Source organism: Bufo gargarizans, chromosome 9, assembly GCF_014858855.1.
Source record: "Bufo gargarizans isolate SCDJY-AF-19 chromosome 9, ASM1485885v1, whole genome shotgun sequence".
Lineage (NCBI taxonomy): Eukaryota > Metazoa > Chordata > Amphibia > Anura > Bufonidae > Bufo > Bufo gargarizans.
Genome location: NC_058088.1, coordinates 174,219,970 through 174,247,370, shown reverse-complemented (window position 1 = coordinate 174,247,370; position 27,401 = coordinate 174,219,970).

Sequence of the window (27,401 nt, the reverse complement as noted above, 5' to 3'; positions counted from 1 at the left end):
CAAAACCCTCAACCGACTTACGAAGCGCAGGCCACCAGAATCTCAGAGCGATGAGATCCAGTGTGGCTCTTGCCCCCGGGTGCCCAGCAAGGACCGTATCGTGGTGTTCCTTAAAAATCTTGTGTATTAAAGCGATAGGCACAAACAACCTCCCAGGAGGACAAAGATCAGGAGCCTCTGACTGGGCTGCCTGCACCTCTGCCTCCAATTCAGAAAAAAGAGCAGAGACCACCACACCTTCAGCCAAAATGGGACCCGGGTCTTCAAAATTCCCGCCTCCCGGAAAACAACGTGACAGGGCATCTGCCTTCACATTCGTAACTCCAGGGCGGAACGTGACAACAAAATTAAACCTAGAAAAGAACAAAGACCATCTGGCCTGTCTCGGGTTCAGACGCTTCGCTGACTCCAAGTAGGCCAGATTTTTATGGTCAGTAAATACGGTAATAGGGTGTCTGGCTCCCTCTAGCCAATGGCGCCATTCCTCAAAAGCCAACTTGATGGCCAACAATTCCCTATCTCCCACATCGTAATTTCTCTCTGCGGAGGAGAGTTTTTTCGAGAAAAAGGCACACGGTCGCCATTTGGCAGGAGAGGAACCCTGAGACAAGACCGCCCCCACACCCACCTCAGAAGCATCAACCTCAACTACGAAGGGTAAAGAAATATCAGGTTGCACCAAGATGGGAGCAGAAGCAAAACTCTCCTTGATATTAGAAAAAGCCTTACGCGCCTCTACTGACCAAGAAGAAAAATCTACCCCCTTTCTGGTCATATCAGTGAGTGGTTTAACAATAGAGGAATAATTCAAAATAAACTTCCTGTAATAATTGGCAAAGCCCAAAAACCGCATCAGCGCCTTCTGATTCTCAGGAAGCTCCCACTCAAGCACAGCGCGGACCTTCTCGGGGTCCATGCGAAAACCAGAAGCGGAGAGAAAAAACCCCAGAAATTGAATTTCTGGAACCGCAAACACACATTTTTCCAGTTTCGCATATAATTTATTCTCCCGCAGGATGAGCAAGACCTGACGTAAGTGTTCCTTATGAGTTTTGAAATCAGGAGAAAAAATCAAAATGTCATCCAAATACACTAATACAAATTTTCCCATCAAATGATAAAAAATGCTGTTCACGAAATGCTGAAAAACGTCTGGGGCATTCATCAAACCAAAAGGCATAACCAAATTCTCAAAATGGCCCTCAGGGGTATTGAAGGCCGTCTTCCATTCGTCTCCTTCTCTGACCCTGACCAGGTTGTATGCCCCTCTTAGATCTAATTTGGAAAAGACTTTAGCCCCAACAACCTGGTTAAACAGGTCCGGGATCAAAGGAAGCGGATAAGGGTCACGAATAGTGATATTGTTCAGCTCCCTGAAATCCAGACAAGGTCTTAAAGAACCATCTTTTTTCTTAACAAAGAAAAAACCAGCGGCAACAGGTGACTTCGAGGGTCGTATGTGTCCTTTTCTCAGACTCTCAGAGATATAGGCACGCATAGCGATCCTCTCAGGTTGGGAAAGATTGTATAAACGAGATTTAGGCAGTTTGGCGCCTGGGATGAGATTAACCCCTTAAGGACACAGCCTTTTTACACCTTAGGACCAGGCCATTTTTTGCAAATCTGACCAGAGTCACTTTAAGTGCTGATAACTTTAAAACGCTTTGACTTATCCAGGCCGTTCTGAGATTGTTTTTTCGTCACATATTGTACTTCATGACACTGGTAAAATAAAGTTAAAAAAAATATTTTTTTTGCACCAAAAAATACCTAATTTAACAAAAATTTGGAAAAATTTGCAAATTTCAAAGTTTCAGTTTCTCTACTTCTGTAATACATAGTAATACCCCTAAAAATTGTGATGCCTTTACATTCCCCATATGTCTACTTCATGTTTGAATTATTTTGGGAATGATATTTTATTTTTTTGGGGATGTTACAAGGCTTAGAAGTTTAGAAGCAAATCTTGAAATTTCTCAGAAATTTACAAAAAACAAATTTTTAGGGACCGCTACAGCTCTGAAGTCACTTTGCGAGGCTTACATAAAAGAAACCACCCAAAAATGACCCCATTCTATAAACTACACCCCTCAAGATATTCAAAACTGATTTTACAAACTTCGTTAACCCTTTAGGTGTTGCACAAGAGTTATTGGCAAATGGGGATGAAATTTGAGAATTTCATTTTTTTGGCTAATTTTCCATTTTAACCCATTTTTTCCACTAACAAAGCAAGGGTTAACAGCCAAACAAGACGGTATCTTTATTGCCCTGACTCTGCCGTTTACAGAAACACCCCATATGTGGCCGTAAACTACTGTACGGCCACACAGCGGGGCGTAGAGTGAAAGGTGCGCCATATGGTTTTTGGAAGGCAGGTTTTGCTGGACAGTTTTTTTGACACCATGTCCCATTTGAAGCCCCCTGATGCACCCCTAGAGTAGAAACTCCATAAAAGTGACCCCATCTAAGAAACTACACCCCTCAAGGTATTCAAAACTGATTTTACTAACTTCATTAACCCTTTAGGTGTTGCACAAGAGTTATTGGCAAATGGGGATGAAATTTGAGAATTTCATTTTTTTGCCTAATTTTCCATTTTAACCCATTTTTTCCACTAACAAAGCAAGGGTTAACAGCCAAACAAGACTGTATCTTTATTGCCCTGACTCTGCCGTTTACAGAAACACCCCATATGTGGCCGTAAACTACTGTACGGCCACACAGCGGGGCGTAGAGTGAAAGGTGCGCCATATGGTTTTTGGAAGGCAGGTTTTGCTGGACAGTTTTTTTGACACCATGTCCCATTTGAAGCCCCCCTGATGCACCCCTAGAGTAGAAACTCCATAAAAGTGACCCCATCTAAGAAACTACACCCCTCAAGGTATTCAAAACTGATTTTACAAAGTTTGTTAACCCTTTAGGTGTTGCACAAGATTTAATGGAAAATAGAGATACAATTTCAAAATTTCACTTTTTTGGCAGATTTTCCATTTTAATATTTTTTTTCCAGTTACAAAGCAAGGGTTAACAGCCAAACAAAACTCATTATTTATGGCCCTGATTCTGTAGTTTACAGAAACACCCCATATGTGGTCGTAAACTGCTGTACGGGCACACGACAGGGCGCAGAAGGAAAGGAATGCCATACGGTTTTTGGAAGGCAGATTTTGCTGGACTGTTTTTATTGACACCATGTTCCATTTGAAGCCCCCCTGATGCACCCCTAGAGTAGAAACTCCAAAAAAGTGACCCCATTTTAGAAACTACGGGATAAGGTGGCAGTTTTCTTGGTACTAGTTTAGGGTACATATGATTTTTGGTTGCTCTATATTACACTTTTTGTGCGGCACGGTAACAAGAAATAGCTTTTTTGGCACTGTTTTTTTTTGTTATTTACAACATTCATCTGACAGGTTAGATCATGTGGTAATTTTATAGAGCAGGTTGTCACGGACGCGGCGATACCTAATATGTATACAATTTTTTTTATTTATGTAAGTTTTACACAATGAATTAATTTTTAAAACAAAAAAAAGTTTGTGTCTCCATAGTCTAAGAGCCATAGTTTTTTCAGTTTTTAGGCGATTATCTCAAGTAGGGTCTAATTTTTTGCGGGATGAGATTACGGTTTTATTGGCACTATTTTGGGGTGCATATGACTTTTTGATCGCTTGCTGTTACACTTTTTGTGAAGTAAGATGACAAAAAATTGCTTTTTTTACACCGTTTCTTTTTTTTTTTTTTTACGGTAGTCACCTGAGGGGTTAGGTCATGTGATATTTTTATAGAGCCGGTCGATACGGACGCGGCGATACCTAATATGTATACTTTTTTTTATTTATGTAAGTTTTACACAATGATTTCATTTTTGAAACAAAAAAAATCATGTTTTAGTGTTTCCATAGTCTAAGAGCCATAGTTTTTTCAGTTTTGGGGCAATTATCTTGGGTAGGGTATGATTTTTGCGGGATGAGATGACGGTTTGGTTGTTACAATTTTGGAGTACATACAACTTTTTTGATCACTTTTATTAACTTTTTTGGGAAGTAAGGTGGGCAAAATTTCTATTTCATCATAGTTTTATATTTTTTATTTTTATGGCGTTCACCGTTTGGGTAAAGTAACATGACCGTTTTATAGATCAGGTCGTTACGGACGCGGCGATACCAAAAATGTGTACGGAATTTCATTTTTTTTATTTTTAATCAGTGATAAATGTGTTTTTTGATTTTTACTTTATTTTCACTTTTTTTCACTTTCTTTTTGACCCAGACCCACTTGGTTCTTGAAGATCCAGTGGGTCTGATGTCTGTATAATACAGTACAGTACAATATATATTGCACTGTACTATATTTTACTTACACTGAACAGATCTATGCTTTCAGCACAGATCTGTTCAGCACCATGGACAGCAGGACGCCTGAGAGGCGTCCTGTTGCCATGGGAACCTTCCCCGTCTGCTCAGTTATGGTCAGAACTGCGCAGACGGGGAAGGGTAAGGACGGGGCTTGGGGGGCTGCCTGGGAGCTCTCTCCCTCTCCATTCGGGGGGGCTGCAAAGGTACAGCAGCCCCCCGATGGGAGAGGGAGGGAGCTCCCTGCGCTGTTAACCTTTTCCATACAGCGGTCCGTACGGACCGCGGTATGGAAAGGGTTAAACGGCTGACATCGCAGCACAGATGTCAGCCGTTTATACCAGGGTGCCAGCAATGTGCTGGCACCCTGGTATACCCACTAGACGCCAACGATTACGCAATGGGAGGCGGGCGGGGGATCGCGATCCCGCCTGCCGCACCGCCCGCCTCCCGCACCGCCCGCAACCCTCCCCCTGCACCTCCCACCGGGAAAAAATCACTAAGGGGTGCAGGGGGGGGGGGATACAGATGCATTTCAGGAATACTAAAGTTTCTGATCAGAAACTGCAGAAATCGCAGCAAACCGCAGGTCTGAATTGACCTGCGGTTTGCCGCGATCGCCGACATGGGGGGGTCACGGGACCCCCCCGCGCATTTAGCCTAGGTGCCTGCTCAATGATTTGAGCAGGCACCGGGTTCCGATCACTGCCAGCCGCACGGCAGTGATCAGAAATACACAGGGCGTACATGTACGCCCTGTGTCCTTAAGTACCAGGGCACAAGGGCGTACCTGTACGCCCTATGTCCTTAAGAGGTTAATAGGGCAATCGTACTCCCTATGCGGGGGCAAATCCTGAACTCCACTCTCAGAGAAGACATCGGAAAATTCAGAGAGAAAAGATGGTACAGTCTTAGTAGCAACCTCAGAAACAGATGTCGTGAGGCAATTCTCTCAGCAAAAGTCACTCCAACCATTTATTTGCCTCGCTTGCCAATCAATGGTGGGGTTATGTTTAGTGGCCAGGGTAGCCCCAACACAAGAGAAGTAGGCAAACCGCTAAGGACGAAACATGACACATCCTCAACATGAGCATCACTCACAATTAAACGGATATTGTGAACTATGCCCTTTAATGATTTCTGAGAAAGTGGAGCGGAATCAATAGCAAAAACAGGAATATCCTTTCCCAAAGTGCGCACCTGGAAACCATGAGTTATTGCAAATTGATTATCAATGAGATTGACCGCTGCTCCACTATCCACAAAAATCTCACAAAAAATGTTCTTGCTCTCTAGCGCCACCCTAGCCGGCAGGACAAAACGGGAACTACAAGCAAATGGAAAACCTTCAATCTCCGCCTCAACCCTGCCAATAGTAACAGACGGAACATTTTTAAAAGATTTTTTCCTGTTTCTTTATTACTCCCAGAAAACTGCCTGAATCTCCTAGAAGGACAAACATTTGCCAAATGATTTATACCTCCACAACAAAAACAAACCCTCCTATGCGAGCTGAATCTTCTATTGTCAGAAGCAATCAACCCCAGCTGCATGGGCTCCTGCTCAGAAGGGGCTGACAGCGACCGAGAGCCCTGCGCACAGAATGAGACCGCTGCACTGTCCTGAGACTGAGTATGACAGGAAGGGGACATCTCTCCTCTCTCTCTAAGACGCCTGTCAATACGAACGGCCTGAGACATAGCAGAGTCCAAAGAACTAGGCCTCTCATGAAAGGCAAATGCATCTTTCAATCCCTCTGAAAGACCATGGCAAAATTGACTTCGGAGTGCAGCATCATTCCAACCAGTATCAACTGCCCATCTCCGAAATTCTGAGCAGTATATTTCTGCGGATTGTTTACCCTGGCATAATAGACGTAGTTTAGACTCAGCCAGAGCAATACGATCCGGATCATCATATATCTGACCCAGGGCTAAAAATAATTCATCCACTGAACGGAGAGGCCGTGCCCCCTCCGGCAGCGAAAAGGCCCAAGACTGAGCGTTACCCCTGAGCAGCGATATAATGATCCCCACCCTCTGTTCCTCATCACCAGAGGAATGGGGAAGAAGGCGAAAATGGAGTTTGCAAGCCTCTCTAAAACGCACAAAATTCTCACTACCCCCGGAGAACGTATCCGGGAGCGAGATCTTAGGCTCAGAACAAACTCCATGAACGCAAGCTGAACCGGTCACTTGAAGCTGAGAAAAAGTCTTACGGAGAACAGCTACCTCCAATGAAAGACCCTGGAAGCGTTCAGCCAAAAGTGAAACCGGATCCCTGCTTGAGACGGTTTTGGCGGCTTATAATGTCACGGACGGTATACAGGAAACAAGACAAAGCAACATGCATATATGACTGAGTGGATCCAAAGCTAAGGAACCAAAAGGGAGACCCCTGCACAAGACCTGAGACTTTCCCTGGCTGCTCAGCCTATGCAACGATCCCAGAGGTGGATGGTTGCATATCCACGTACCTCGACTATATAACCCCTGAACACCCTACAATAGTGAGGGGACACGACCACCGGCTCCCTACACCAGACACGGAGGGAGTCAGGGTCACCTGGGATCCAGCAAACAGAAAATAACAGATAAATGTTCAGCACTTAACTTTGCAGCAGACTGGAAAACAAGATCAGCATGCACACACACTCCAGGAAGTAGTATAAGCCGCCCAGTAATGCATTATGGGGCGGAATTTAAAGGGATGCAATCAGTCCAACTCCATGACAGCTGAGAGAGGCTAACGAGATGAGGAACTGAACATCACAACAAAGAAACTCAAGGAGGAGGTTCTGAAAGGCTTCTGTCAGAGCTTCTCAGCTGTCTAGTTGTGACAATGGGATGCCATGCCTCAGCAGACAATAAGTCGACTTGTGAACAGCAGGAGACGTCGTTGTGAAGCTGTAATTGATGCTCAAGGCCACATGACAAGTTACTGAGACACTGCCATTTTTGTGGGGGTATACCCAGTACTGGGGTGGGCTTTTGTTTTAATAAGTTGTTTGAGATGAGGAAATCACCATGGCTGCTTCTACTGAAATGCCAGACTTTTGTGATATAATATCACTGGAGCGGGAACCAATATCCTAACTTTTTTGAGTAGTTTATATATCTATATATATTAGTGAAAAAATAGCAGCACTCCAAGGGCCCGGGTGCAACCCCACAGTAGAATCCTGGACTAAGATCCTCAATGCAGATAAAAGGTAAAATGAGGCATCACTCCGGATATAGTGAAGAAAAAGTGGATCTCTTTATTTATGCATTTGGTGAATAAAGAGATGCATTTTTTTTTTTACTATATCCGGAGTGCTGCCTCATTTTACCTTTTAACTATATATATATATATATAGTGTGAGAGAGAGAGAGAGAGAGTCTTAAAATTCTTGCTTTAGCTTATTCCTAAACTAGGGAAAAAAGGAAAAGTAAGCAGTGCAATACAATCCAGGTACGCAGAAAGAGAAGCTGATTACTGGTGCTACTCCTCCTCCCAGGGGTGCTCCTAGCCTTTCTGCTGCCTGAGGCGAAAACTGCAATGGCGCCCCAACCCCCCTATGCCAAGCTCTTAACCTAACCCTTCTTCCCTTCAGCCCATGGCCCTTCGGCTACCCCCTACCTGGTGCTGCCTGAGGCGATCGCCTCACCTCGCCTCATTGGTGGTGCGCCCCTGCCTCCTCCCAGGTATAATACAGTTCAATGAATGGGTTAAAATTGGACCAAGCCCCTCGTATTGCGCTGAGGGTAGTGGAAAGTAGAGGCAAAACACACACTTGTAGCCTGCATGGCACTGCCATGTGTTATGTTTGTGGCTGGGCGGCCCATAATTGGGTCCCACCTGGAGCATTCGGTGCTTGTACTCTTTAGCGCCTTCTTCATTTATCCAATGGTCATGTAGATGTGGAACTAAGGAAACTATTCTACAGTTTTCAAACCAGCACCTGGCTCTGAATACTTTTGTAATTGCATGTAATGAAAAATTTTGCATAGCCACTGAGTTATTCAATAAAATGTATCTGTATAGCGCCACCTGCTGTTTTTTTTTTTTCTTATTTCTTTGTCCTGCTCACTGAGAAGGCCGCACATGCTCAGTTTCATCCTTCAACTGCCTCCTGAGCTGTGATAGGGAGAGGTAATGGGATCAGCAGTGGCGTGGCCAGAATAATCCAGACAGGAGGGTTACGTGGTAAACTCTATTTTTATTACGGTGGGTTCATATCGCGTTTTATGCCTACTTTTGACTTATACGTTAGAAAAAAAGGATACAAAAACGCAGCACACCACGTTCTTGTATCCTGCAGAGTCCAGTAAAAAGAAAAAGCTATGGTTTTTTTTTGTGTTTTTTTTTGTGTTTTTTTTTTACAATGGAACTCTATGGTGAACGGATGCCCCTTGTATGGCATCAGTCTGAGGCATTCGTTTAAGGTATACGTTTTTTGTATGCGTTCAACGGATGGAAAATACGTGATATGAACCCACCCTTAATATCTCATAAGCTACATGTTTCAGGGCCAGACCAAGAGAGGAGGTAAGTATACTGAATTTAAGGGAGTTTTGGTGGGAACTTTTCCGGTGGGGGAGGGGGGGATATGCAAATTAAGGCAAGTGCATAAATGGATATTAAATCATCACATGATTGGAATGTATTTATTCATCAATAAATATAAATTTGACATTTGGAAAGTAAAATGAAAATACAATAAAATATATAAAAATTCACATGAGCAACGCTAAAAACTAAAAAATACACATTATTTATAAAAGGATAATGCTGTTACTCACTGGGAGCTGAAACTGTCATTTCTAAGAGTAGCCACTAGGTGTCAGTGGAGTGAAAACAAAGGAATGAAATGTTACCTGACTGTTTCCGCTACCTCATTTTTATTTATATGGTCCAAGGTGCAGGGTTTTTATAGACCTTGTTTCAGGTGGCCTCTTTTTATATTGTATCTATGTTGGTTAACCCTTTCATGACCGAGCCTAAAAAAGGCCTGTATGTCCGGGAAGTTTTTCATAATTTTTTGCACTTGGTGATTTAGTGACCCTAACTGTTTTATATGACTACCAAAATATTTTTTGCGATGTTTTCTACTTGTGACTTTTTATTAGCGTGTTTTTTTTAGAGATTTTTGCCCCCCTTTTTTTAGGTTTAATTTGGGGAAAACTGCTAATTCTAATTAAAAAGTCATTTGTTTTTATTATAGCTTTTTATTTCTTAAATATTAAAAATGAATTATTGCAATGACTTCCCTACATTGTGACGATCATTTTGATATATAACATGTATAGGTTTGAGTGAAAGGGGTGACTTTTATTTTTTATTATTATTATTATTATTTTTACTTATAGTTTAATTTATTTTTGGCACATAATATGGCCCCCAGGAGGTCATTAAAAGACCTTTGGAGGACATTGATTTTAATTTTTTTCCACTGTTTCCACTGAACTGGTGCATCCACAGGACCCCCAGTTATAGGGGCAAAACAGCCCCCTGTGGGGGCATTACACACAGGCAGAGCTGATCAGGGTCCTGCAGCTCTGCTCCTGCTCCGCGAAAACCCGGCGGGACCAATAGAGGAAGCAGCTCGGCCACTTCCTGCTCTCAGGTACCGCTCTCCTGCCGGCACCAGAGATGGCAACAGCGGTAATAAACCGCTCCTGTCTTCTCCTCAGGGACCCTGCTGTGTCTGACAGCCAGGACCTGACCTGCTCCCGCTGGATTGCAGGAGCAGGAGTTTTAATCCTAGTGCTGTTCAGCGCTAGGATTAAAGAGCTGTCTGAACGTTTATATACGTGCATTGGGGTATGTGCAGATAGGACGTAAATAGTGGGCAGTCAGGAAGGGGTTAATGCCATTGTGAAGCTGCTGTGTGGTACAGCCAATGTATTGCATTCCACAAGAGCAATGTACAAGATATATTACATGTTCTGTTTTACAGTTAAAGGGGATGTGCCACAAAAAATATTGTACAATTTTTAAACCAGCACCTGGATCTGAATACTTTTGTAATTATATGTAATAAAAATTTAGCATAGCCACTGAGTTATTTAATAAAATGTATCTGTATAGCGCCATCTTCTGTTCGTTTTTTTCTTATTTCTTTGACCTGCTCACTGAGATGGCCGCACATGCTCAGTTTCATCCTTCAACTGCCTCCATTAATAGAAGAGCCCTCCAGTATTAATAATGCCCTTATAGAGCCCCCAGTAAAAATAAGGCCCCCCCCCATTGTTCCCCCAGTGATAATAAAGCTTTCTACAGACCACTCAGTAGTAACAAAGGCTCCCAGAATGCTCTTAGTGGAAATAATGCGGATCCCTTCTATAGAGCCCCCAGTAGTAATAAGAACGCCTAATGTTCCCTGGATTTAAAATGCCCCCACAGTGCTCCCAGTATTTATAATGCCCCTACAGTGCCCCCAGTATCTATATCGCCCCCTACTGTTATAATGCTCGCCCTGAAGCACCCCCAGTATTTATAGTGCCCCTGTAGTTATATTCCTCCGTTTAATGTTCTCAGAAATTATAATTCCTCAGACCCTCCACCATACAGTCCCATGTAAATAACATTATTTCCCTCCCTCCGCCATAGAGTCCCATGTAAATACCATCACACCATCTCTCCAGCCCCCTCCAATATACAGTCCCACGTATATAACATCACCCCCTCCCCAGCCGCCTTCAACATACAGTCCCATGTAAATAACATCACCCCCTCAATATTCAGTCCCATGTAAATAACATCACTTCCTTACCCAGGCACCTTCAACATACAGTCACATGTAAATAAAATCACCCCTCAACATTCAGTCCCATGTAAATAATATCACTCCCTCCCACACCCGCCTTCAACATACAGTCCCAGGCAGGCTCGGACTGGCCCATCGGAGAGGGGTGGATTACTCGGTAGGCCACCAGTCTTCTGCACCCAGAGATTAGACGGAGGAGAAATTATTTATCTTGTTTCTCAGCAGAGATAATTATTGTAGCCACTAGGTGGCAGTATTGCACATGTAGCCTCCTACTGGTGTACATTTTACAGGAGGCCCCACAGTATCTTCTAGACTGGGGCTGCTGGCTGTGAAGGAGGGGAGAACATGTCTGGCCATCCTCCTGCCCTCCCTGCTGTCAGGAAACTGTGGCTGCTGGAGAGAAGGACTCCTCTGATTTCTCAGGTGTGTGACAGTAGTGAGCTGTAGGAGACTATAAGGGGGAAATAGGGAATTTGTTTATAGCAGACACAGATCTATGAATGTGTGCTGCTCTCTGCAAAGTTCAGAGTGGCATTGGGGGGACTCTGCCCTAGGACCCCCCAATGCCTCTGCTTTAGGTGCACCCCCATAAGTGCCCCAGCTCTAGATGCCCCCACTCTAAATGCACCCCTAATATTGCCTCTTCTCCAGTTGCCCCCCTAATACCCCTGCTTCAGTATCACCACTATTACCCTGCCTCAGGCGACCCTAATGGGGTGGGACTCCTACACTCATAAAGCCTATGCACTAAGTGAAAGGGCTGCCAAAAATTACAAGGAACCGGCACTCCAATACACTCTTTATTACACATAAAGGAGGGCGTCATACACAGCCTTGAAAAATTATGATTGATGGCCTGCTGGTGACCCTCTAAAACATTAGGGGCGAGGGCCTGCTGATCTGACCATCTAAAAAATTAGGACCGAGGGTCTGCTGCTGAGCTAACTATCTAACAAATTAGGGCTGAGAGTCTGCTCCTGAGCTGACTATCTAAAACATTAGGGGTGAGGGTCTGCTGCTGATCTGACCATTTAAAACATTAGGGGCCAGGGCCTGCTGCTGATCTGACCATCTAAAAAATTAGGGGTGAGTGTCTGCTGCTGAACTGACCATCTAAAAAATTAGGGGTGAGGGTCTGCTGCTGATGTGACCATCTAAAAAATTAGGGGTGAGGGTCTGCTGCTGATCTGACCATCTAAAACATTAGGGGTGAGGGTCTGATGCTGATCTGACCATCTAAAACATTAGGGGTGGGGGTCTGCTGCTGATCTGACCATCTAAAACATTAGGGGTGAGGGTCTGCTGCTGATCTGACCATCTAAAACATTAGGGGTGAGGGTCTGCTGCTGAGCTGACCATCTAAAACATTAGGGGTGAGGGTCTGCTGCTGATCTGACCATCTAAAACATTGGGGTGAGGGTCTGCTGCTGAACTGACCATCTAAAAAATTAGGGGTGAGGGTCTGCTGCTGATCTGACCATCTAAAAAATTAGGGGTGAGGGTCTGCTGCTGAGCTGACCATCTAAAACATTATGGGCGAGGGCCTGCTGGTGACCTTCTAAAACATTAGGGGTGAGGGCCTGCTGCTGGCGACCCTCTAAAACTTAAGGAGCAAGGGCCTGTTGCTGAGCTGACCCTCTAAAACATTTGGAGCGAGGGCAGCCTAATAGGCATGTTGATATGATGGAGGAGGAGGATGAGAAAAGGAAGATTGAACCATATACCCTTTTTAGTGGTGGAGGGGGTGCACTGTATTCAATACACCATAAAAGCCACATTTAAAGTGCCTTTATGTTCAGCCGCTTTCCTCTGGTGGAGTAGAGAAATCAGGGTCAATCCAGGCCTTCTTCATTTTGATAACAGTCAAACGGTCAGCATTTTCAATTGACAGGTAGATGCGCTTATCAGTTATTATGTCCCCAGCAGCACTAAATACCCGCTCTGACAAAACGCTGGCGGTAGTGCAGGCCAGCACCTCCAAGCCATAGAGCGCCAGTGCGTGCCACGTGCCCAGCTTGGACACCCAGTAGTTGTAAGGCACACAGGGATCACAGAGGATGCTGACACGGTCTGCTATGTTCTTCTTCACCATCTTTCAAAACTTTTCTCTCCTTGTGACACTAGGCCGAGCATCAGGGTGAGGGTGCTGGCGGGGTGTCATGAAACTGCCCCAGGCCTTGGAGAGTGTTGCCCTGCCTCTGTTGGAACTGCTGTGTGTTCCCCTCGTCTCCCCCTCCTCGGTTGCCCAAGGAACCTTGTACTCTGTCGCCAGCGTTGTCAGATGGAGATTTTTGGAGCAATTTTTCCACAAGGACCTTCTGGTATTGCACCATTTTGTTAGTCCTCTCCACCACAGGAATGAGAGATGAGAAGTTCTCCTTGTAGCGGGGGGCGAGAAGGGTGAACAACCAGTAATCGGTGTTGGCCAAAATGCGTATAACGCGAAGGTCACGGGAAAGGCAGCCTAACATAAAGTCAGCCATGTGTGCCAGAGTCCCAACAGACAAGACTTCGCTGTCCTAGTCAGGAGGATGACTCTCAATCTCCCCATCCTCTTCCTCCTCTTCGGCCCATCCACGCTCCATAGATGGAATAATCCTGCTATGGGTACTACCCTCTGTAACGGAGGCAACCGTCTCCAGCTCCTTCTCCTCATCATCATCATCATCCAATTTGCGCTGAGAAGATCAACTGAGGGTGGTCGGGCTATCACCCTGTGTACTGTGTTCCCCCATTTCCACCTCTTCCACATGCAAAGCGTCGGCCTTAATTATGAGCAGCGAGCGTTTCAGTAGACACAGAAGTGGGATGGTTACACTGATAATAGCAGCATCGCCGCTCACAATCTGTGTTGATTCCTCAAATTTGTGTAAACCTCACTGGAAAGGTGACGACCATGTTGCAGCTGGTATTCCACTACTGCCCTCTGCTGCTCACAAAGCCTGGCCAACATGTGGAACGTGGAGTTCCAGCGCGTGCTCACGTCGCACAACAGTCGGTGAGCTGGCAATTGTAAGCGCTGCTGCAGCGTTGCCAGATCGGCGGCAGCTGAAGATGACTTTCGGAAATGGGCACACACGCGGCGCACCTACACCAGTAGCTCAGGCAAATTGGGGTAGGTTTTGAGAAACCGCTGAACCACTAAGTTGAACACGTGAGCTAGGCATGGTATGTGTGTGAGCTTGCCGAGCTCCAAAGCCGCCACCAAGTTACGGCCATTGTCAGACACAACCATGACTGGTTGTAGGTTGAGTGGCGAGAGCCACAGCTCAGTCTGGTCCCTTATACCCTGCCACAGCTCTGCGGCGGTGTGCTGTTTGTCATCTAAGCAAATTCGTTTCAGCACGGCCTGTTGCCGCTTCCCCACTGCAGTGCTACACTGCTTCCAGCTACTGACTGATGGCTGACTGGTGCTGCAAGATGAGAATTCAGAGGTGGAAGTGCTCTAATATATTTCGCAGCCGGATAAAACAATAGTCTTTAAAAGCACTGTTGGGTCTCTAATACCTTTCAACACTCAAAACTCCCTAAAAAAAAACACAATACCTCTCCCTACACTATCTGTCCCTTCTGCTGCAGCTCGCCCTGACTAAGTCTGAGCCGAACCACGTGTCATTGGGTGCTATATAGCACCCGATGACGCATTCCAGCCAGCCAATCACTGTAATGCCAGTATCCAACATGGCTACGGCATTACAGTGAGTGGCACTACTTTCCCGCACGTTTATTGGCTGCGTAGCGGGAAGGAGACTCGAGCATCGAGATGCTCGGCACATCGCAGTGTTCGGCCGAAAAAGGTGTTTGGCCGAGCATGCTTGCCCACCACTACTGCTAATCCGTCCTCTCCTGCACTGGTCATATGATGGTGACATCATGGCAGGTCCTTTTGAGCTACTGCACTTAGAACTGACCACATGGACTGTGATGTCATCACAGGTCCTTTAGCTCTCGCAGGGTATTAGATTCAATTGTATTGCTGTCCTGAGGATGGCAATACAGTTGTATCTAGCTGGCAGGCAGGACATTCGGGGCCTGGGATAAAACATCAGGGCCCCAGGCCCTGAATGTTTTAACCTAGCAATGCTCCTGAGGCCACTTGAAACAAGGTCTATCAAAACCCTGCACCTTGGACCATATAAATAAAAATTATTACTTCCGCTTCACAGTTATACCTCTTGATCATGTACCGGATCACACCTACAATCCTTTTGAAGTTGTCAAATGGAGAGCGATATCTTCACGCTTGGCTGTATCAATCCGTATGGTCTAAATGAGGTAGTGGAAAAACAGTCTTGTAACATTTCATTAATTTGTTTCCAAGGGGCGTCACTAGCCGCCAAATTGGGAATGATGGCTTCTGAGGGAGCTCCTGGGCTGCCGAATTCATACCACAGCATCGTGCCTTCTCGGTATAGCACACAAGCCTGTGACGCCTTTATAAAGCCTCAGTATTGCAGCGGCCACCAGATAATACCTCTCTGGTGTCTCTGGGCCACCGAAAATACGGATGAGGCCTGCAAATCCACTGCCTCGATTTCTGTCGCTCCCGCCAGTCGAAGCGCGGCACGACTGTGCCCATCCAGAACCCACAAGTTCCAGGTCTGGACACACAGGACCCTCAAGGTGAGAGGCGGGAGAAAGGGGACTTAGTCTGAGCCATTTGGACATGGAGGTAAGCCATCTCCTTCAAGCACCTGATGGCTATCCCGGTTCTGCCTGCCCAGCTGAAGCCCATCTCCGGTATATATACAAAGGCCCTGCACCCCGTCTAGAAGGCAGGTGGTTCTGAAACAACTGAGGTGCAGGGGTCCTTGGGGGTGGACACATAGCACTAGTGTGCAATCAATTATAAGGGGACTCTGGCGCTCCCCCCCTTCCCCTCACCCACCCTACCGATTGGAAAAGAAACCCCAACAAGTGGCAAGTGACAGCCACAACATCTGAGACCCAGAAGGGTGACAATACCACTCACCTTTTAGAAGTTTGTCTGGTGGAGCCTCTGGGATTTTGAGCATTGCTGGGGGTATTCACAAGACACCATCTTCCTCTGGCTACAGCTGCACACTGCGATCTAGTGGCCATCTATATCATTCTACTACACAAACCTTTATAAGCTGCCAGAACACCTTTTTCTGTTAACACCTTATGGCTTCAATAATCTGATATTTCTAGACTCGTTATGGTGTAAATACCCATGTGACCCAAACCTTCTTCCCAAAACCATCTCGCTACCAACTACCAACACTAATTGACTAGATGGTCAAGTACGGAAAAGATGTAATCAAAGACGGTGGTCAACCCCAAACATCCATCCCTGTTAAAGGAGACATCGAGAAGTTCATGAAAAAAAATCCAGGATCAGTGCCAACTTCCAATCTTAAAATGTCAAGCTTCCAGGAAACGCAGGAAACTCTGAGGTGGAACATAGTGACATGGATGACACTTCCACAACTTCTGCCCTGCCTATTTCTCGTGCCTTTTTGCAAAAAGCTCTAGCCAAAGCCTTGGAACCTCTAGCCAAAGATCTTAGTGACATTAAACAATATATGAGGCAAATTGGGGCCAGAGTGGACACTTTGGAAAACACTCAAAAAGCTATTTGTGAGAACACAGTGGAAATCGCTAACCACTTAAAATTTTGCCAGAAATACCTTAATGTTGCATTTGATCACTTAGAAGACCAAGAAAACAGAGGCCGCAGAAACAACTTGGGAGTTAGAGGTCTACCTGAAACAATTCCACCAGAATCAATAACGGATACTGTGAAATGCCTCTTCATGTCTCTACTAGGAGATGACTATCCAGAACAAATCACAGGTCTTTGCGCGCGAGACCTGAACCTACTGAAACCTTGCGTGACATCATATATAGATTACTGGACTTTAGAGTCAAAGAAGCTATTCTCCAATGTGCAAGGGACAGTAGAGCTATCTCTTTTGAAGGCAGTGATATTTCCCTTTAATAAGATCTCACTCCCAGTACTCTCAACAAAAGAAGGTCTCTCAAACCTTTGACAGATCTGCTACGTGAAAGAAGAATTCCTTATAGGTGGTTATTCCCGTTCGGGCTCACTTTGTCCGTAGATGTTAAAAGATTCACTATCCGAGATCATGCAGAACTACCACCGCTTCTTGACGTCTTAGAAGCATCTGCAGCGAGCAGGACCGCAGAGGAAAACACATGAGGCTCACGGTGGGCCGATGGGGGTAGTAGTTGTTTGTACTCACGGTTAGCAGAGCCTCCCTGGGACGGAAGTGCAGTGGATGGGAAGACAGCACTAAATCCTCCGGGGCACTCTCTATTGCAGGGAACACCAGCCAGATGGAAGTTGAGGTGCCCTTGATGGTGTAGGTGTTTAAGGTGCTTTGGTGGCTGGGCCCCTGTGTTCGTGACGCTAGCCCCGAAAGTTGAAAATGTTGAGTGTAGTAGTAGTAATGAAGAGTCAGTTGTTGTAAAACAATTGAACATTTACTTGAATCAATAGTCTCCAGGCAGATGTTACAGTCCATCAATGAAATGCATTCATATGGCACCAGTAATGATTCAGATGTTAAGGTTATTGTAATACTTATATCAGGTTTAGGCAATTGTCAATGAAGGGATTTTCAAATGCTTTTACTTGACAGACAAAGACTGAGGTCCCAACTATAGCACTCTGGTACTAAATATGCTGTTTTCTACTTATCTTGAGCTATCCAATAAGGGCGTTCTCCCTCATGGCAGGCATCAGTCTTCTGCTACATTATTTGCAGGATGCTCTCCTGAAGTAATCAGATTTTTAGGTTTTCACTATATCCCGGAAGGCTTCTAGAGAATAAGGACAATTCTGAGCACTAATTATCCATTTGTGTCCCGCCACTTGGAAAGTAGCTCTCAGACACTTGTGCTGATGAGGTCCATAAGCTAGATTCAGCTGTAACCCTCACTAGGCTTGCTTCATATTTAGACATAGACTTATGGTCTTGTGCTTGGCTGCTGTAGATACATGTTAGGTGTATTCCCTTAGCCTGGTCATGACCAAGGGGTAGAAATAGCAGACTACATGGTGGACGATGCCTATTTCTTTCCTCCATGAACTTGCTTCTCCTCTCACTAACTAGTTCACTTCGACTCTATATTCTGCTCTCTCTCTCTCTCTCTAAGCTAGACACACCCCAGCTATATATATTATGCGGTGCCAGCACCACCTGTGGGCGAATGGGAGAAATGACAATGCCAGACCGACAATAGGAAATACCATACAATGCAAATAAATACATAAATAGGCAGATGTTTAAAGTGTCCCATTTACACACAGATGTGGGACGCTGCACATCTCACCTCCGCATACCGGACTAGGCTGTGTCAAGACCTCCTCACAGTTACTTTGGTTGCTCCACCGACCCCATGGGAAGTACAGTAGTTGGAAAACTGGGAAATACACCTCAAGACACTTGCCACTGGACAACACTTGATCTCTCCTGAAGAAACATCTTCTTGATCCTGATATCCTTTTTCTTGTTCTTTTTGAAAAGGGATTTTATTAGCCGTAATATGTCTTTAATCCACCCACTGTGGTTATATATACGGCGCAGTTTATTCTTCAAGAGTTACCACTATGTTTTATAGAACAGTAGTAACAGATTTCTCTAACATTTCTAGGTTTACTATTTTGAACTGCTGGTTGGTTAGGGTTAGCCCTATTTAGTGACCATAGCAATGTTCACTTCAGTTCAGGTTATGTTCTATAAGGTTTTTTTTCAGCTACCATTTTCCAATATGGGCCCTGTTACATGATTACGGGCCCTCGATTGACCTTGATGCTAATGTTGACATCAATATCTTGGTGTTGCAGCTATTTCTTATTCTGTTTCCCCCCTCTTCCTCACCCTTCATATCAACCTACCCAGTGGCGTAACTACTGGGGAAGCAGGGGAAGCGGCTGCTTCGGGGCCCGGGCTGCCAAGGGGCCCGGCGCCCAGCTTGTGTTAAAGTTTATTTTCATCAACTTGAATAGTTAATTCTCATCAGGGCGGCCCAGGGCCCCCCCTGGATTCACAGCAGGAGGCGGCGGCCGCCCCCCCTATTGTGTTAATCGGATTCGATGTTTTGTTTTCTTACTGTGTCCTGTCCTGAAGTCAGCGCAGCGCGCAGGCTGTATTGAGCACGCCCACATACTGTGATTCAGAGCAGGGAGCGGGAGGTGACAGCCAGGTCACAGGAGGCGGGACAAAACAGCCGGGAGCAGGAGGACAGGAGCTGCAGACGGCAGAGGCAGAGCACTGACTGAGAGAGCGGGAGAGCAGCAGCCAGCACCACGTCAGGTCCACCGTCCAGCAGACCAGCACCAGCGGTCCAGCGCCCAGCTCAGAGCCATAACAACATTGTGGTACTGCTGCAGTAACAACACAAGTGTATAACTCACACCAATAACCTATACAACAACAGTAAGGTGAACATAACAAAATATGAGTATTAAGAATATACTGTATAGAACATATGAACTACACTAACAAAGGTGGAAAGTGACACAGACTATATATCAATGAATGTGATCAAGTTCTTAATCAGGAAGCCGTCCTTTTAATCACACATGCGTGAGCTCCGCATGTGTGGACACGAAACTAAAAGGGACTAAGACCGATAAATTATTATTTGGGGTGTATATTTTATGAGATCTCAATATATTTTAACTATATTATTGTAATGTTATATGTCTTTAGTTGTACATTAAGGCCTCATGCACACAAACGTATTTTGTTTCGGTGTCCGTTCCGTTTTTTCTGCGGATAGAATGCGGACCCATTCATTGCAATGGGTCCGCAAAAAACGCTGTGTGCTGTCCGCATCAGTATGTCCATTCCATGGCCCGCAAAAAAAAATAGTGCATGTCCTATTTTTTTTTCTAGTTTGCGGACAAGGATAGGCATTATAACAATGGATCCGCAAAAAATAAAACGGATGCCATACGGACATCATCCGTTTTTTTTTTGGGGCGGATCCGTGATTTGCGGACCACAAAACACATACGGTCGTGTGCATGAGGCCTAAATGTAATTTTTTACTGTGAGCCAGCCAAGTATATTTTCTTATATTTACCTTGAAGCCTTTTGGTAGTGGGCAGGCAGAGCGCCGATATTGTAGTGTCTGGTGAGTGTACCTAGTAATAATAACGCCCCAAATGCCTCCATTGATAAATAGTCCTCCATTGATCCAATGGTAGTTATGCCCCTGTAGTGCCTCCAGCAATAATAATGCCCCCTATAGTGCTCCCCAGTAATAATAATGTCTCCTAAAATGACTCAAGTAACAATAAAACCCCCATTTTGCTCCCAGTAATAATGCCTGTATAGTGTCCCCAGTAATAATGTCCTTATGGTGCCTCCAGCAATAATAAAGCCCCCTTATTTTGCCCCTAGTTATAATAATTCCCCAGTACAAAAATGCCCCTACATTGCCCCAGTATTAAAATGCCCCCACTGCCACCAGTAATGTTCCCTATAGTGCCCTATGGAGAGTTCTGCGTCCATGTATGTGGAGAGTTCGTGTATGACTGCGTCCATGTATGTGGAGAGTTCGTGTATGACTGCCTCCATGTATGTGGAGAGTGCGCGTATGACTGCGTCCATGTGTGTGGAGAGTGCGTGTATGACTGCCTCCATGTATGTGGAGAGTGCGCGTATGACTGCGTCCGTGTATGTGGAGAGTGCGTGTATGACTGCGTCCATGTGTGTGGAGAGTGCGTGTATGACTGCCTCCATGTATGTGGAGAGTGCGCGTATGACTGCGTCCGTGTATGTGGAGAGTGCGTGTATGACTGCCTCGATGTATGTGGAGAGTGCGTGTATGACTGCGTCCATGTATGTGGAGAGTGCGTGTATGACTGCCTCCATGTATGTGGAGAGTGCGTGTAGGACTGCGTCCATGTACGTGGAGAGTGCGTGTATGACTGCGTCCATGTACGTGGAGAGTGCGTGTATGACTGCGTCCATGTACGTGGAGAGTGCGTGTATGACTGCGTCCATGGCTGCAGTATGAAAGGTACAGAGGCTAAAATACTTGTGGATATGTAAAGGTAAAACAGACGGGTCTATTACAATTGCAGCGCAGGTTTTAATGGGGTTGAGTTGAATATAAACTCCGCCAGCAACTGGAAATGTTAAAAAACAAAGTCGTGCTAAAAATGACAGTAAATACAGTAAATAAAAACCACAAAATAGCCATATAAAAGGGGTTTGCACAGGAGGAGGCAGTTTGTGAAGAAGTGTGTGTGTGGGGGGCCCCGTACAAAAATTTGCTGTGGGGCCCAGTCAGTTCTAGTTACGCCTCTGAACCTACCCATACAATTATTTTGCACTGGTTCTTACAGAATATTGGGCGTCTTACTCTGGTTTCATACTATGGCTGAATTCAAGGTTAATGTCCTTTAATGCTAAAGGACTTAATATACCACAAAAAAAGAAATCAGATCCTCCACTATCTGCGAACCCATAAAGTGTCTATTGCACTTTTACAGGAAACACACTTTAAAAGATAACTATTGTATTATTATTATTTTTTGAGTATTGGATTGTTGTGATTAATATCTCCTTGGTGGTCCTATTTCAACTTTTCACTGTGTACTCAATTACCCCTCAATTCCACATTTTTGTTCCCTGTACTGCCTGCTTTTATCTGTGCTTAAAATAGGGTTGCTAGGCATGGTCCGTCTATCTGTTGATAGACGGAGCAGGCAGCGTGCAAGGTCACATTACTGACAGCCAGGGACAGTAAGTAAATGATTAAAGCCAGGTCCTCCCCAGCAGCTGATAACAGTGCCTGGGCTGTGTGCACTTCTTCCTGTCCCTGCGCTTGGCAGACGCTCCCTCACTCAGCAGAGCTGGAGAATGCAGAGTTGGAGCAGCGCAGACCAGGGAAGGGAAGGGAGATCTGCCATCTGCTCAGTGTATAAATTAAAGCAACATGTGGTAAGAGGACCCCTTTGTGCTGCAGGAGATTAACCCTTTAGAGGGGAGGGCTCTGGTTACTGACACTTTTGGGGGGCTATTGTTACTGGCTAGTGCATGGGAGGAGTTCAATGCATTGTGGGTAGTGAGGGCAGACGGGATTAGCCTCAGGGTGAGGGCAGTGGCGGCCATCTTAACTGAATAGTGAAATTGCAGTTTTATGCAGACTGGTTGCTAAGGGCTGAATCTTATTAAATATGGGGTAAGTCAGTCTAATAGTAACTGATTCTGGAATATCATGTTATTAGTAACTACATACAGTACAGACCAAAAGTTTGGACACACCTTCTCATTCAAAGAGTTTTCTTTATTTTCATGACTATGAAAATTGTAGATTCACACTGAAGGCATCAAAACTATGAATTAACACATGTGGAATTATATACATAACAAACAAGTGTGAAACAACTGAAAATGTCATATTCTAGGTTCTTCAAAGTAGCCACCTTTTGCTTTTATTACTGCTTTGCACACTCTTGGCATTCTCTTGATGAGCTTCAAGAGGTAGTCACCTGAAATGGTCTTCCAACAGTCTTGAAGGAGTTCCCAGAGATGCTTAGCACTTGTTGGCCCTTTTGCCTTCACTCTGCGGTCCAGCTCACCCCAAACCATCTCTATTTGTAACTTGTAATTTGTAACTCAATAGAAATGAAAGGAACATGTATAGAAATGAAAGGAGCATGAGTGCCGGCGGTTAGCCATCACTGCCTTAGACCAAGGTCTTCTATGTTGTGCTAAGGCCTTGGGTTTGCTGCCAACTGGGATAAAGGTAACGAGCGCTTGAAGATGTGCTTCTCTACTGAGGTTGCGCAGCCTGCACCCTTTCTCTTTAGGCTCTGCCTAAAACTTATGCACAGCCCTAAATGTTATGCACACAATTTTATGGGGTGTTTGAAGAGGTATTTAGGATACTTTAACACTCGCAGAGATCTCAATATCGGAAAAAAAAACGTTTCTGTTTTGTCCCCATGCATTCTGAATGGAAAGAAATCCGATCATGATGCATCAGGATGTCTTCCGTTCCGGGAGCATTCTGCTGCAAGCTGCAGTTTTGTCACGGACGTTCCCGCGACAGCTGGCAGGAGATCGGTGAGACTGGCAACACGTGGTTTGATCTGACATGTTTTACGTTAGGATCAAATGACGTCTGTGTTGTTTCTGGTGTTTGCCACACTTTCTTTACCCAGGTTTGGCTATTAGGGTAATTTCTTCTCTATTTATAGTTGCTTCTCCCACAATGCTGTGCGGTTTAAATTATAGCTTCTGTTTGGACCTTTGGATAGATTGTGGTTAAATCTCGGCTGAGTTCCTGGTGCTTTCATTGCTCCTTTGAAGTTAAGTCTTTCCTTTCCCTTTTGTATTTTGTTTGGGTTTGGGCGGTTGCATGTCCCTATTGTTTGTATTAGGCCTAAAGGAGACTCCTGTTCATCCTTCCTTTTAGAGGAACAGGTAGTCTCGTCCCTGCCAACAGGTAGTCTCGTCCCTGCCATTAGTACCAGGGTCCTATAGGGCTTGATAGGCCTCTAGATATTCCTGCGTATGAACTCACCCTCCTTTGGGGTCTGTTCATACTGGTAGTCAGTAAGGATTTTGATTAGGGTTTTAACTAGGAGGTGTCCATTTTCCTTCCCTAGTTCTCAGGCCTGATTCCATGTTCCCCTCTTCTCTCCTATGCTCGGTGTGGTGTTTTCCTCCCACACCAATGCGTGACATTATAGACCCCCAAAACAGTAATTTTTTGTTTGTTTGTGTGCAGCCATGGATCCTATTGCTGCACTGGTAGGTCAGCTGGAAGCTGTCTTTGGAGGTAGCAGACCTCCGCATGACCGTCTCGCAGATGCAGAGATTACAGGTTGGTCCTGGTGGTAGTGGTGGAGACCAGGCCTATCTGGAGCCTAAAATTGCCCTCCTGGACAGATTTTCTGGGGGATGTGAAAATTTCATTTTGTTTAGGGAGGTGTGCAAACTGTATTTTGGGCTACGTCCACACTCATCTGGGGATGAGAAACAGCGAGTTGGTGTGGTTATTTCCTTGCTTAAGGGGGATGCGCAGTCATGGGATTTTTCTCTGCTGACCGGATCGCAGTCTCTCCGGTCGGTGGATTAATTTTTCTAAGCTTTGGGTCTTATCTATGATGATCCGGATCAGACCTCCCTAGCCGAAACTAAGCTGCACGGCCTTTGTCAGAGTGATCGTTCCACTCAGATTTATTGCTCTGAGTTTAGGAGGTGGGCTAACGGATACGGAGTGGAACGATCCTGCCCTCAGTAGTCAGTTTTGTCAAGGGTTATCAGAGAGCCTGAAGGACGATTTGGCCTTTCATGAAACCCCAGTGTCTCTGGAGGCTGCTATGTCTCTTGCTATACGCATTGATAGACGCCTGCGAGAGAGATCTAGGGGCCTCCACTCTCAGGACGTACTATCACATGTTGTACCGTCCTCCTCTGACACTTTGGGTGAAGCTACTCCTGGGTTTATGTCTGGGGACGAACCCATGCAATTAGGGGAGCTACTCTTGGATCCGCTTTCAAGCATACTGGTAATAGGAAGGAATTGTGTTTTTTCTGCGGACAGAAGGGACATTTTATCAGAGTATTTCCATATGTTCAACGGCAAAAAGAAAAAAGAGGGACATTTAATTCCCATCTGACTCTTGGAGGGGTGAGAGGAGAGTCAGAAAATGTGCATTTGTTTAACCAGATTGTTGGTGTCAAGGGGTTCTCCAAGTTGGACTGAAGGGGGGCATATAATCTGGTTAGGATCAAGGAAGGGGATGAATTGAAGATGGCTTTTAATACTCCTGAGGGGCACTTTGAGAACCTGGTCATGCCTTTTGGGTTGACCAATGCTCCTGCGGTTTTCCAGCATTTTGCGAATTACATTTTTCATCACCTTGTGGGGAGGTTTGTAGTCGTGTATTTGGATGACATTCTAATTTATTCTCCAGACGTGGAGATACATGAGGACCACGTTAGACAGGTGTTACAGATCCTAAGAGATAATACATTGTAAGCAAAATTAGAGAAGTGTGTTTTTGCTGTACACGAGGTGCAGTTTTTGGGCTACCTGCTGTCATCTTCAGGTTTTCGAATGGATCCAGAGACAGTCCGTGCTGTATTGGACTGGGATCGACCTGACAATCTGAAGGCTCTTATGCGTTTTTTGGGGTTCACCAACTATTGCCAAAAATGTATTCAGAACTATTCGGCAATAGTAAAACCGTTAACTGACATGACTAAGAAAGGTTCAGATGTTTCAGTGTGGTCTGATTCAACGTTGCAAGCCTTTTCTGCGATAAAGGAATGCTTCTCTTCCGCCCCTATATTGGTGCAGCCGGATGTATCACAACCTTTTGTTGTGGAAGTGGACACGTCCGAGGATAGGGTAGGAGCAGTTTTTTCGCAGGGCCCTTCACCTGGTAAATGCCGTCCATGTGCCTTTTTCTCTAAAAAACTCTTCCGCTGAGAGAAATTATGATGAGAGTTACTGGCCATAAGTTGTCTTTTGAGGAATGGCATCATTGGTTGGAAGGGGCGATTTATCTGATCACGGTGTTCACAGATCACAAAAACCTGGCTAAGGGCTCTTTCACACCTGCGTTCTTTTCTTCCGGCATAGAGTTCCGTCGTCGGGGCTCTATGCCGGAAGAATCCTGATCAGTTTTATCCTAATGCATTCTAAATGGAGAGAAATCCGTTCAGGATGCATCAGGATGTCTTCAGTTCCGGACCGGAATGTTTTTTTGGCCGGAGAAAATACCGCAGCATGCTGCGCTTTTTGCTCCGGCCAAAAATCCTGAAGACTTGCCGCAAGGCCGGATCCGGAATTAATGCCCATTGAAAGGCATTCATCCGGATCCGGCCTTAAGCTAAACGTCGTTTTGGCGCATTGCCGGATCCAACGTTTAGCTTTTTCTGAATGGTTACCATGGCTGCCGGGACGCTAAAGTCCTGGCAGCCATAGTAAAGTGTAGTGGGGAGCGGGGGAGCAGCATACTTACTGTCCGTGCGGCTCTCGGGGCGCTCCAGAGTGACGTCAGGGCGCCCCAAGCGCATGGATCACGTAATCTCATGGCACGTCATCCATGCGCATGGGGCGCTCTGATGTCATTCTGGAGCGCCCCGGGAGCCGCACGGACTGTAAGTATACCGCTCCCCCGCTCCCCACTACTACTATGGCAACCAGGACTTTAATAGCGTCCTGGCTGCCATAGTAACACTGAAGGCATTTTGAAGACGGATCTGTCTTCAAATGCTTTCAGTTCACTTGCGTTTTTCCGGATCCGGCGTGTAATTCCGGCAAGTGGAGTACACGCCGTATCCGGACAACGCAAGTGTGAAAGAGGCCTTACCTGGAGTCGACTAAACTACTGAACCCGAGGCAGGCCTGATGGTCTTTGTTTTTCATCAGATTCAATTCCACTGTCACCTATCATCCTGGGGTTAAGAACGTCAAGGCAGATGCCTTGTCACGAGTTTTCCTGGAGGTGATGATTTTAAAAATCCGTGTCCTATACTGTCGGACGGGGTGGTGATATTCGCTCTTTACCCTGACCTAGAGGTGAAGGTGTTCGAGGCCTAGGGAGATGCACCAGATTTTTGTCCCTCTGGGAAACTGTTTGTGCCATCGGAATTGCGTCACAAGGTGTTTGAGGAACATCTCTGTACGTTTCTTACGGGACATCCTGGGAGCAGATCCAATGCGGACCTCATCTCTCGTAGATTCTGTTGGCTGGGGTTGCATAAGTGTGTTGAGAACTATGTGTCAGCCTGTAGTGCCTTTGCACGCGCTAAGGTGACACATACTCGGCCTTCTGAATCTCTACTTCCATTGCCCATCCCGTCCAGACCATGGACTCACTTATCCATGGATTTTATCAATGACCTACCTAATTCTTCAGGAAAGACAGTTATTCTGGTGGTAGTTGATCACTTTAGTAAAATGGTGCACTTTATAGCGTTGTCGGGCCTACCTAATGCTAAAACACTTGCACAAGTGTTTGTTGACAACATTGTGAAACTCCATGGCATTCCCTCTGACGTGGTCTCGGATGGTGGGACTCAGTTTGGTTCCAGATTCTGGAACTCAACTGGGGGTACAACTGTCCTTTTCTTTGGCTTTTCATCCTCAGTTGAACGGACAGACGGAGCGCACTAATCAGAGTCTGGAGACTTACTTGAGATGTTTTGTTTCTGAGAACCAGGAGGAGTGGTCTTCATTTTTGTCTTTGGCAGAGTTTGCCATAAATAATCGTAGACAGGAATCCACTGGGAAGTCGCTGTTTTTTGGCACATTTTCTGGTT